This window comes from Paroedura picta, chromosome 8, assembly GCF_049243985.1.
Source record: "Paroedura picta isolate Pp20150507F chromosome 8, Ppicta_v3.0, whole genome shotgun sequence".
NCBI lineage: Eukaryota > Metazoa > Chordata > Lepidosauria > Squamata > Gekkonidae > Paroedura > Paroedura picta.
In genome coordinates, this window is record NC_135376.1 from 13398447 (window position 1) to 13411592 (window position 13146).

At 44.2% G+C, this 13146-nt stretch overlaps 1 protein-coding gene across 2 annotated transcripts in view; it reads right to left on the minus strand.

Moving 5' to 3' along the window:
• Positions 1 to 13146, minus strand: part of FNDC3B (fibronectin type III domain containing 3B) — a 311990-nt gene that overhangs the window by 276193 nt on the left and 22651 nt on the right. The window contains exon 1 of one of the 2 annotated variants that reach the window (XM_077348401.1): positions 10570 to 10848. The exons of the other annotated variant lie outside the window; for it this stretch is intronic. The gene's annotated coding sequence lies outside the window, so the exon portion shown is untranslated. Of the gene's footprint in view, positions 1 to 10569; positions 10849 to 13146 lie in introns of those variants that run through there. 2 annotated transcript variants of the gene reach the window in all.

The window sequence follows — 13146 nt, forward strand, 5'->3', positions numbered from 1 at the left end:
CTCCCCACAAATGGGCCCAGGGCAGCTCATGGCATAAAAACAAACAACAGCAGAACAACAGGAGGACGGGTAAGCACCTGGGCTTGAGACTCCATTCCCCACTCAGACTTCTCTTCTTTTTGTTACTCCTCTTGGGGAAGCCATTTTGAGTGGCGCTGACTATTCTCTATCTACATTCCAAAAGTCCCCACCGACTCAAAAAGCTTTGGGATCCCTGACTAGGGTTGCCAACCTCCAGCCTGGACACTTCCTACCATTACAGTAAACCAAGATCAGATATCCTGTTCCTGCATTGAATAGGAGGTGAGGCTAGAGAGCCAACTAGGGAAACAAAACAAACCCTAGTCTTGTGTTTGATTATGTCTGGGGTTCCCAACCAGGGGTCCATGGACCACCGAGGGTCCACAGGAACTCTGGAGAAGTTCTGGGACCTTTCCCCTCCTGCCTTAAAGGACTTGCCCACAAGCTAGAGAACCAGCTGCTTCCATTGCTCCCCCCCCCCACAAGAGTGAGCTATCTCACGATTTCTGCACCTCCTGTCTTTCCCCCCTCAGTCCTCCTTGAGCCTGCCTGTTAATGTGGGTGGTGATGTCATTTCTGGAGACAGGTCACTTCCAGGGGGCGTGACAGGGAGGCGTGGCCAGCTGACATCACTTCCAGGGCTCCTCGAAGCCTGAACAATTATTTCAGGCGCTCCTGCACAGTCAAAAATTTGAAAATGGCTGGATTAAGGGCTGTACAACGCAGGCAGTCAGCTGAAAGTAGTAGCAAGATCTCGTTTCTAAGATGGGCTTTCAGAACTGCCACAATAAACAGCCACAATACCTTGTAAATTATTTAGACGTATCACGTGAATGTGAAGAAAACGTGCACTTTCCGTTTACTGGGGAGGAACACACCCACACCCATTATAATACATCGTTTTAACACAGCCAATGCTACAACACATACATGATCCACTGCAAGCAATGCCAGACAGAACTTATGAAGGTTTGTAGGTACCAAAAGCTTGTTACAGGTTTGTAAGAACCAAAAGCTGACCAGTAGCAAATCATACCTGATATATTCAGGTGGATAAGCTCTGTTGTTCTGAAGGAACAGAACAAAATTTGAGTCCAGTTGTACCTTTAACACCAACAAAGTGGCCATAGCAAAGTCTATCTGCACCCTCTTGCACCTTCCCCTTTAGAAGAAGATTTGGGGGTTTAGGTTCAGGAGGAGTTTTTCTTGCTGCAGCATCTTGGTTTTATGGGGTTGCTTGTATTGTATGTATACTGGTTTTTATATTGGTTTGAATGGGTTGTATTGAGGTTTTTATCCAAAAGTTGTAACCCACCTTGAGCCTTTGGCGGGAGGGAGGGCAATAAAATAAAATAAAGTTTAACTCTGGATATAAGCTGTTGTGTGCATACATGTATCTGATTAAGTGTGTGTGCACAAGAACACTTATACCCAGAATTAAACTTTATTGGTCTGATGAAAGGTGCCACTGGATTCAAACCTTGTCCTCCTACCTGACATGTTAAAAGAGGGGCAGGGGGGAAAGCTAAACTGTTTCAGATCTCATGAACAGATCCCTTGTCAGTTTCCTGGTTCTATACATGGAGCGACTGTTGTAAACAAAATAAATGACCATGTTTGCACAAACCAAAGGCATAACTCCTTTTGCTTTACAAAGAAGGGAGCTGAAATGACTTCTGACCTTAGATTCACAGCCTTGTTATAGATGTGAGATATTTAACACACACACTCAATATTTATTTTGCAATCTCACCTTAGGTTATATGGATCAATGGATCTTTGAATTCTGCCAACAATCTTGCCTTTTGAAACCCAAAATGGGTACCTGTGATGGGAACTGCGAATACAATGTACAAAGGGCAATATTGTATTTATTCAAATGCGAGGCTAGGGGTTGGCTTTTTTTTTTTTAAGAGAGAGAGAGAGCAGTCTTAAAATTGCATACAAGTTATACTCATACCCAGTAGTAAAATCTCTTGAGGTATAACGTTTTAGGGGAAATCCTCTTACATTCACGGTCATCTTCCATTTGATTAAACACGTTAAACGTATAGGCCAGGGGTAGTCAAACTGCGGCCCTCCAGATGTCCGCTGGCAGGGGCTCATGGGAATTGTAATCCATGGACATCTGGAGGGCCGCAGTTTGACTACCCCTGGTATAGGCAGTTCAAGCCTCCCGTTCACAGGGTTACGGACTGTTTGAAGGGCAAGAAAGATAAACACCACAGATGAGGGGGAGGAGAGAAGAAAAAGTGCAATTCACTACCTATCCCATGCCCACAGCCTTTCTAAAACAGCAGGTATTCAGCATTCCTCAACAAGGTCAGCGGTGAAGCATCAGAAAAGTCAGAACTAACTGGAATTAAAGACAACTGCTTACTATTTGGCCAATTAGTTCAACACAATCAGTTGACATAACATGTTTTTTTGTCTTTCACAGATAATTTCCGATGCAACAAAGTGGCTTTCTTTATTACAAGCCAGTGGAATAATTACATCGCTTTATGCCGCATTAACATTTTGGCATGCTTTTCAGACAGAAAAGACTTTTTGATACACACTGGGAGAAAGATCTGTAGATGTAAAACGGAGGAGGGAGGTAAGGCCTCTTCACCTAGACCGGTGGTTCTCAACCTTCCTGAGGCCGCGACCCTTTAATAGAGTTCCTCACATTGACCGTTTATGCACTGGAGGTTTCATGCCAGGCTGCAGGCTGGAGTTTTAGTTGTGGCAGGTTGCCCCACCTCTTCCTGCACCCACACGGGGGAGCATTTGGCCCAGAGCACCTCATCCGCCCCCAATCTGTGTTCTTGCATGGAAGCTGGGGCAGTGAAGTTCCCAGTGCATAAACGGTCATTGGGATGACCCCCAACCATAAAATCATGCAAGTGCTCTTTGCACACTTTGAATTCTCAACTGCACTCACATCTGCAATTGTGCTGCATCACCCATGCTGCTGTATAATAATGAGCACTTATTTTTGAGTCGCAAGGGGTTATTCAGGACCTCTCAATTAACCAGGATGTCTTCATTCCATTCCATTTCAGTTCAGTTCGGCTTTGATTAACCCCCCAGGTTTTGTAATTCTAAAATTAGAAGCCAGCAACACAACTCAATATAGCTCCTTAATGAGCATCACTGTTTTAATATAGGCCACTGTTTAGTGAACAAATGGAACGATTTGGAAGTGGTTAACTAGGCAATACTCTCAGTTGTGCTCAAAATGCCAAGATATAAGCCCTTCAGGGAGTTTGGCTTAATGTGGTCGCATCCAATCACCTTTTCTGGCATGAAAGGAGTCCTGCAAAGAGATGAACACTAACCATTTTGATCAATATTGACACAGCTGAGTCAAGGTCTTGGGAATCAGAAGCAATTCTTATGGTTTGTACTTACTAAATCAGTGGCTCTCAACTTTCCTAATGCCGCAACCCTTTAATCCAGTTCCTCCTGTTGTGGTGACCCCCAACCATAAAATGATGCAAGTGTTCTTTCACAGAAATTAAACCAAAACTGACCAATGGCCTGAAGCTCCATTGTTCATGATTGTATATAAATTGGGTTTTTCCCCCAGGGTTTCTCAGTTCAGTTCTGCCTCTTGGCCCACCATGCCGATCTCGCTCTTTTCCGCTGCTCTAGGTAGATGAACACTCTCTCGATCTACCCTGCAAGGCTGTTGTGTGGATGGCACCCTCCCCCCTCTGGCCAAGCTGCTTACCCTGCCGCAACCCCTGTGAAAGGATTGTTCGACCCCCAGGCTGAGAACCACTGTGCTAAATGCAGAGCAAACTTTATGTATGTATGCAAGTCTGTCATCCATGTAACTTGGAAATAACCATCACTCAAGTCAAGGAAAGGTTTGAGAGTCTCAAGTGTTTTGCATTAAAAGCCAGCTCAAAGAAAGTATCCTGCTAAGCAAATACGTACCTGTTAGCTATGTCAGAGGCACAAGCCAGCACATGTCAAACATGCCTGTTGACTTCAACAACTGTTTACAGGTCACGCGCTTATACTCATATTTTGGCAACATGACTTAATGCAGTTCTTCATACTTTACTCCAGAGACATTAAAGACAAATCCCATTATATTGGGGAAAATGAGGCAGTGCCATTCTCTTCCAAAAAGCATACCTCCCCCCACAAAAATAAACCAACCTCTTTTTAATTACATCAGAAGCAAAAGCCAAAAAAGAACCAGGGAAGTATAAGCACTTTCAGGCATAAATAGGAGTACTGAAAGAATGCAGGAATGAAGACCAATCAGCCAACGATGCTCAGCAAGAATGGAAAGAAGCTGACTTGGCTCAAATGACTATTATTTGTTAAATATTAAAGTAAAGCCAGAACGAAATCCAGTGTATTGCTCACCTTCAGAGAATAAATTTCTTCTTCAGTGGCTTCAATGTCTACTATGCTGTCTATGTCTAGTTCAGTCTGCAATCACCTACAAATATCCCTTAGCCCGTAGGGTTAAATGTGCAATTGTACTAAAGTGGGGAACGTGGACAATGTGGGAGAACTTTGTAGACATTGTCCACGTTCCCCATTTTACTATGACTGAATGTTTGACCTTATGGGCTAAGAGATATTTGTAGGTGATTACAGTCTAGACTAGACATAGACAGCATAGTAGACTTTCAAGCCAATGAAGAAGAAATGTATTCTTCGAAAGCGAGCAATACACAGGGGTTCGTTCTGGCTTTACTTTAACATTTAACAGATTACCAGTTGAGCCCTCAGCTTCTTTCCTTTCTTGCTAAGAACTGAAAGAAAGGGCAGATGGTGGGTGGGTGGGAGGTCCACACTAGGCATTATTAGGAAATAGAGTGAAAACAAACTGGTCTGTATCATAGAACCAAAGAGTTGGAAGGGGCCATACAGGCCATCTAGTCCAACCCCCTGCTCAACGCAGGATCAGCCCTAAGCATCCTAAAGCAAAACAACCTTTGTATCAAAACACCTTTGAAGTGATCTATAGTGCAACGACATTAGGAATGCTGTATAGGGCCCCAGTCTACCTTTCTAACAGGCTAACAAAATAATCAAAGGGTCAAAACACCTTCCCTCCCAAGAAAGGCTGAAAAGTCCATAACTTTTCAGTTCAGAGGGGAAGAAAACCAAACAACTAAAAAAGGAAACGCTAAAGAGGTGTAATGCTATGATTAGCACAGAAAGGGTAGCCAGGAAGTTATTTCTTCTTCCCTGATAATATTAGAACTTTGGGTCATCCTATTTGATCAGTCCTAGTTTCAGAGGAAGGAATGCCACATCATCAGGGATGCTAAAAAGAGATGGGTTTTATATCCCCCTTTTCTCTTCCCTAAGACGTTTCCAATCGCCTTCCCTTCCTCTCCCCACAACAGGCACCTTATGAGGTAGGTGGGGCTGAGAGAGTTCAAAGAGAACTGGGACCGGCCCAAAGTTACCCAGCCTAGAAGCCTTCCCGTACGGGAGGAGTGGGGATATCAGACCCAGTTCTCCAGATCAGAGTCTATCCGGTTATTTATTTGCTAGATATGTTGAGGCCCACTACCCATGTTTAGAGGGATGCCAGTCTTGGAGAGGGGCAACAGGGTGGTTTGCTCCCTTCATGCCAGGCTTCTGGGCTTCCTGGCTCGCCACTGGGGTTAATAGGACAGTGAACAAGATTAATCCTTGGTCTGAACCTACAGAGTTCTTATATTCTTATTCCTCCTTCCTCTATGAAACCATTACCCAGAGAGATCTTAGGTACTATTATTTACACGCATCTTTGCAAAACAGTCAATAAATATCAAATCACTTCCACTGAATATTACTAGTGAATTTTCACCAGAATTAAAACATGCTTGTAATAAAAATGTCGTGTTACTTTAAAAGGGGGGGGGGGGCGGGAATAAAACCAAGGATGAAGAATGTACTTAAAAACAGGAGGTTCAACTTTTTAAAAAAAATCACTGAATAAATTAGAAGCAGTATAGAAAAACCGTTCTCCCAATGGGGCCAACGAGTGAGTTGGTGCTTTTTTAATGGCACGGCTCCCTTCCTCGTGACTTATTGCTAGAGTACCCAGCCATGGCTGTTTTGCACATCGGTACATGTCCACGTCACCCCTCCTTACCCCACCTGCTCCTTCCGCACCTCACTAATTCTATTCAAAGTAACAGCAGGGTAGCTCAGCCTCAGCTCAGGGGAAACAGGACCAAAGGTTGCATTTGTTACTGCAATTAGTGAGGATTTGAGAAATACGGCTGTTTTTTTCTGTAGCAATAATTCAGCTGTGGAACTTTGTTATGGAGCTCCATCCACTTCAAAGGCTGCGCTGGTCCCTTTCCTGGAAAACACGTAAAGCCAACTCTAGCCCAGAGCAAATTCTGCAACCGAACTGGCTTCCACACAGAACGCTGGGCTATTTAAATTGTGAGCTGCTGCAAGCCGGTGTTGGCTGAGAGCAGTGGGTTATAAATCGAAACATACATACATACATACATACATACATACATACATACATGCATGCATACATGCATGCATACATGCATGCATACATGCATGCATACATGCATGCATACATGTATGCATACATGTAGTCCATATGTAGTCACAGTTTGGCCATCCCTGCCCTACAGCAGAATTCAAGCTGTTTATGTGTTCAAGTGGTGAATACAAGTACCGTATATCCTTGCATATAAGCCGAGGCACCTAATTTTACCACAAAATCTGGGCAAACTTCTTGACTCGCATATAACCCGAGGGTGGGAAATGCTCCATCATCACAGGCTCTCCCATCCAGCCTCCCCCACACACAACAAATACAGAAAAGTCAAGAGGATGAACAGCTCCTGGTTTTTGTACCCCGCTTTTCACCCACAGACACCAAAAGAATAGTTTGGAAGAAGTGATTAAGAGGAAGAAGTGAAGGCAAAAGGGGGGGGGGAGAGACCAGAGTCCCTTAGTCAAACCGTTGATGACCTACAAGCTGCCAGAGCAACAATTGGCTGGCTAGAGCAGGCTTTTATTTCAATTGCCGTATATTTATTTGTTTGTTTGTTTGTTTACTGGATTTCTATCCCATCACTCCCAGTGGCTTGTAGCGGGTTACAACAATAAAACCCCCAATAAATTACAAAACCTACAATAAAACCCCAATAAAATTACAAACCGAATATGACACAGCTCCCACAATGTCCAAGATGGCAGACATATATGGCAGACACTCTCCGCCAGGGGGGGAAGGGGTCATTGACCATTAACCCGCCCAAGATTGACACGGGGGGGGGGGGGCAGCTCTTCTCTGGCATGCCAGCCTCAACCATAAACCTGGCGGAAGAGCTCCACCTTGCAGGCCCTGCGGAATGTTGAAAGCTCCCGCAGGGCCCGTAGCTCTTCCGGGAGCTCATTCCACCAGGTGTAAACTCGCGTATAATCTGAGGAGGGCTTTTTCAGTGTGAAAAAAGGTGCTGAAAAAGTAGGCTTATACACGAGTATATAGGGTAACTTAAAAGTCGAAAAACCCAAGCAACATTAGTTTTGTTCAAAATAAAACATGGTTCTTAACTTTGCTAGGAATTGTGGTCATGACCTAGGGAGACACAATGGTTCTAAAATCCTCTGAAACACTGCAACAAGCTATTTTTGTATTTCCAGTGGTTAAGTGTTAGACTAAGATCTGGGAGATCCAGGTTCAAATCCCCATTCTGCCACGGAAGCTTCCTGGGTGGCTTTGACCCAGACACACTGTTATCAACTTAATCTATCTCACAGGTTTGTTGTGCAGATAAAATGGAGAAAAGGAGAACAGCATAAGCCACTTTGGGACCCATTGTAAGCTGCTTTGAGAAAGGCAAGATATAAATGAAATAAATAAGTGGTCCTTCAGAGGTATTTATCATAACTTATGTGTTTTAAATCTACAAGAACTTAAAAGTCATTGCATAACAATGAAGGAAATCTAGACCGAACATGCCTCTTCCCCAGGCACGAAGTTATGTTCCCACCACCCAGAGTTCATTTCCCCAAAGGATTTTTCAGCTCCAACTCTAATAAACTAACAAATCCATTATGTACCACACTGCTAGTCCACATCCAGAGAATGAACAACTCATAACTGATGTAATGCTCCCCAGAGTTTCACAGATGTGGTCAAAAAAACAGCAAAACAGGTTTAAGTTTATACTAAAGCTGGCCTGTGAGATCCACTCCAAGTGAGAACCACACACATAATCAAGACTAACTGATCTTGTTTGATTAATACCTTACTTAATAACGTTTTCTTCGAAAGCAAGCACATAACTGCAAAAAATTTTTAAAGTACTGAACAATAGTTACTCAATGAAGTTTTATTCAAAGTATGAGCATCAGTGTGCATGCACACTTTGTCGGATGCGAAGTGTGCATGCGCACTAAAGCGCATACCTTGAATAAAACTCTGTTGGGCCTTAAAGGTGCCACTGGTCTCAAACTTTGTTCTGCCACTTTGGGCTATCTTTGCTAGCAAGGTCAGTCAAGTACTTATCCTGCATTAATGTGCTGGCTTCCAAGAACAAGTGGTCTCCCACCACAGGCTTAGAGCCGTCCCATCAGAGATACCACCTTTATTTCCCGTAGAGGCAGACAGCCTGGACTCCTTGTCTTCCAATGGTTATTTCATTTCTGAATGGCAAACAGCATCTTCAACATATAGAGGATGGAGCAGAGTTGTTCTCTCTTGCTCCGGAGGGATGGGCCAGAACCAATGGGATGAAATTAATTCGAAAGAAATTCCGTCTAAACATCCGGAAGAAGTTCCTGACAGTTAGAGTGGTTTCTCAGTAGAACAGGCTTCCTCGGAAGGTGGTAGGTTCTCCATCTTTGGAGCTTTTTACATGGAGGCTGGATAGCCATCTGACAGAGAGGCTGATTCTGTGAAGGTTCAAGGGGGTAGCAGGTTACAGTGGAGGAGCCATAGGGTTGTGAGTGTCCTGCACAGTGCAGGGGGTTGGACTAGATGACCCAGGAGGTCCCTTCCAACTCTATGACTCTATGAGTCTATCATTCTATGGTTCTATGAACAGGCATTAAAAGACCGAATCTGAGCTAGTGCTGTCCTCCTTTGCATTTGGCCCTCCAAAAAAGCAAGAAAAAAGGAGGAGAAACCTGAACACACACAAAAAAGTTGCTCTACCTTGCAGGTTGGGATTAAGAGCAAGCTCTAAACCCTGCAAAGCTGGCCACTACTGAGCTAGCTCACTGCAGTGCGAGGACCACCCCCTTCCTTTGTCCTCCTTATTACACCCTGTTGCATTTTTAATAAATGCCCAACAGGCAGACGTTGAAACACTGAAGCGGGGGACCTTACCAGTTGAATTTCTGCATCAGTCATCTGTTAAAAGAGGCTTAGTCATCAGCTGCAGCCACTCTAAGCAAAGCAATCCACAGGAACACCAGCCAACCCATTACTTAATGGAAAAGGAGCATCAGAGCAGTTTAAAGTCCCTGCAAACAATCTCTAATTTCAGTCACAGCCCTGCCGTCTTTCCCATTGCCGTCTCCAATTTACTAAATTAGGAGGAAGATCAGGAAGTGCGATCTCCTCCACGGTGCTTTTTCGAGGTTAATAACCTTTTGAAGAAGAAGGGGAAAAAATCACAGGGTTGGAGAGGGGGAAAATCTGCTTATGGCAAATGAGTTTAAGGAAGGAAGGAGGTTTGAATGGAGGGACAGAAGGGCTTGCTCAGGAAGGCCCTACAAGAACAACAACAGACTCAGCTGGCGTCAAAAGAATTGCGCAACTGCCCCCAAATTGGAGAAAATGAAACTTGGGTAAACAAGACCCAGGCCAGGCTGGACCCCTTCTGAGGTAGACAAGAAACATTACAAGGCATAAATCTACTTTATTCATAACCCCACAGAGAGGAGAATGCTGTAAGCCAGGGGTAGTCAACCTGTGGTCCTCCAGATGTTCATGGACTACAATTCCCATGAGCCCCTGCCAGCAAACACTGGTTGACTACCCCTGCTGTAAGCCACTCGAGGTCCCCACTGAAAAGAAAAGTGGAGGATGAATGAAGTGTATCCAACCCTGAGCCCCAGAGAGCAAGGGGGACAATAAATAACAGGAAGATAGATTCAAGTGGGTAGCCATGTTGACCTCAATAAAGTTTTATTCAAGGTACGAGCTTTCATGTGCATGCACACTTCCTCAGATACAAAGGGGCACATGAAAGCTCATACCTTGAATAAAACTTTGTTGGTCTTAAAAGTGCCACCAGTCTCCAATTTTGTTTTGTTTCAACAAATAACAGGAGTAAATAAAAAGTCACACTGAGCAATTTAAAATAATTTACAATAATTTACAAGAGGGAAATTAATTACCAGGTGTAAACAATCATCTTCTTCTATCTACCTTCAATAATTCTTCCTTCCATGACTTGAACAGTTTCACGTGAAGAGCTTTGCTTGCAGATTTCTACAACCCAAGCCCTTCCCCGGTCAAAAGCTACCCCTATTCCCTCCAAAAATCTGAAGTTTAACCTGTAGCAAGTGTGTCCAAGCCAAAACAAAAATCCCCCAAAAATGCATTTAAAGGTTTACCAGACAACCCGAGAAGTCAGGCTGAGATCTGCTCCATTGGTTACTTAGATGCACGGCTGCAGTTATTTTGAATCACTCATCTCTTGTTCACACCTCTTCAGGATGACTCTTCTGGACTAGATTGCTGTGGCTTAAAATGACTCCGTGATATCCCTTTGGTTTCTGTTGCCCAAGTGGTGCCTGGATCCCTTTCTTTTTTTTCCCAAACAGGGTTGCATAACTTTACACAAACAGATCCATTTCCTGTCTGCTGCACCAAGCAGTTTAGCAGACCACAACGATCTTGCCAGAAATCATGTGGAGAAAGACAGAAACAAAACTGGGGGCAGGGAGCCACAAAACTTGCCTTTCGGGATGTTGATCGCTCCAGAACTCCATTTAAACCACGCATTTCTAGACTAGGTTCTCAGAAGAGTCCCTTTCTCCCCCCCTTTTTGGCTTTGCAGCCCTCTTAACGGAATTTCTAATCCCGATAACGTGTCTGGAATGAGTCACAGGCAACATTCTACACCAGACAGAGACCAGATATTAAAACGAGACTATACAATTTTAATAGCTCTGATAATTTGAACAGACACTGTTTGGGTCAGGAGATATCTAGGCCTCTTAAATACGCTCCAGCCACCTCATAAACCAATGTTGTGGCCACCGGAGTCTACACCAACAGACACATTTATTTACTTCATGTTTATTCTTGTCTTTCTCCCCAAAATTGCTTACATCATTTCCCTCCATTTTATCCCACCAACATCCCTGTGAGGAAGGTTAGGCTAAAAGTGTGTGATTGGCCCTTGGCCACCTAGCAATCCATTCTGGATTCTAGTCCAGCATTTGAACCCACCACCCCACACTGGCTGTCAGATTATGCTACCGATAAGCAAGCCCTGTCCACTTTTTCACAGTCCGCACATAATGCAAGTTCAATACCCCAAGCATGATATAAATACAGAAATGCATGCAAATGCAAAATCCTTTCTCCTCCCACGCAGATGAGAGGAACCTGCAATAATGAGCCTTTGTTCCGGAAAATTCCATTCAGAAGTTTTAATTACCTGGTATTAATAAATTAAGGAGCCTCTTGTGGCGCAGAGTGGTAAGGCAGCAGGCATGCAGTCTGAAAGCTCTGCCCGTGAGGCTGGGAGTTCGATCCCAGCAGCCGGCTCAAGGTTGACTCAGCCTTCCCTCCTTCCAAGGTTGGTAAAATGAGTACCCAGCATGCTGGGGGTAAACGGTAATGACTGGGGAAGGCACTGGCAAACCACCCCGTATTGAGTCTGCCATGAAAACACTAGAGGACGTCACCCCAAGGGTCAGACATGACTTGGTGCTTGCACAGGGGATACCTTTACCTTTACCTAATAAATTAACAAATTCAGTGTCTTCTTACCCCTCTGCAGCAGACAGTTTAACTCAGTGAATAACGTAACTGAAACTCTGCTCCCCATTACTTTTGCCCCGTTATTTAAACCACCTCCAAAAAGGGCAGCTTTACTGGAATAACAATACGTCACCCACCAGTCTCCCAAGAGCCACAAAGAATTGCATTAGAAGAACTTAAAAGTCTTCCAACTTTGTGAGAGAACAACTGGAACATACGGACCTCTGGCTAAACAACCAAACTGACCACAAGTCTTGTACCTTCCAAAATGAGTTCACGCCCTAATGCATCGGCAGTTGCACACCACAGCTCTGTGCGAACATCTTAGAGAATATCTATTAATGCAAAAGCTGCTAGAACCACACAGGAAACATCTGCTGGTATTTGCGCCATAAGCTAATTTGACCCCCACGGGACTGTCCTCTGGCATACTATACAAATCCCTGCAGGCATCACTTGACAGCCTCACCATGTTAATCTGGTACAGAGGGGTTTTTAAAAATATATATTACGTATCAGCCTGATCATGCATTCCACAGGAGGCCAGGAGCACGAAGCCGCAAAGCACGATAGTCTTTGAAACACACATCACTTCTGGCACCACCCTGCTGTCCAGCTCTGTAGCAGGTGAATACCTTCCTTTTCCTCTTTTGAAAGGGGTGGAAAGTACGGTCAGGTTGCAGCTGATGTATGGCAGCCCCAGAGAGCTTTCCAAGCAAGATCAGAGAAGGTGGTTTGTCCTTTTCTGCCTTCCTGGTGGGTGTGTACACAGCTATGCTTCCCAATCATATCACAACTGCACCACTTCCGGGGTTTCTTGAAGGCTCAAGAATGTTCCAGGGGTTTCTCAACAGTAAAAAAAAAAAAAAGGCCAGGAATTCTGAATCTACCAGGGGAGTGCTGTTTCCAGCATGCGATCTTCCCCATGCAGTCTGAAGTGGTACTGTCTATTTGGCTGGTTCTACATGCACCACTCACTGGTAAAGGGGTAGGGCCTGGCTCTCTTTCCCTATCAGAATTTAACAATGCCCTCAAAATGAAACCAACTTTCTCAAGGCTTGGTTAGAACCATCACGCACACAGAGTTTTACAATCGGTAGGGATGTTCTTGTAATCAGAACCACTGTTGAGTCATACACCGCGTGCCTTTTCATGAGCGTCCATGACTTTTAACATTTTGCAGATTTGAACGAGTGGGT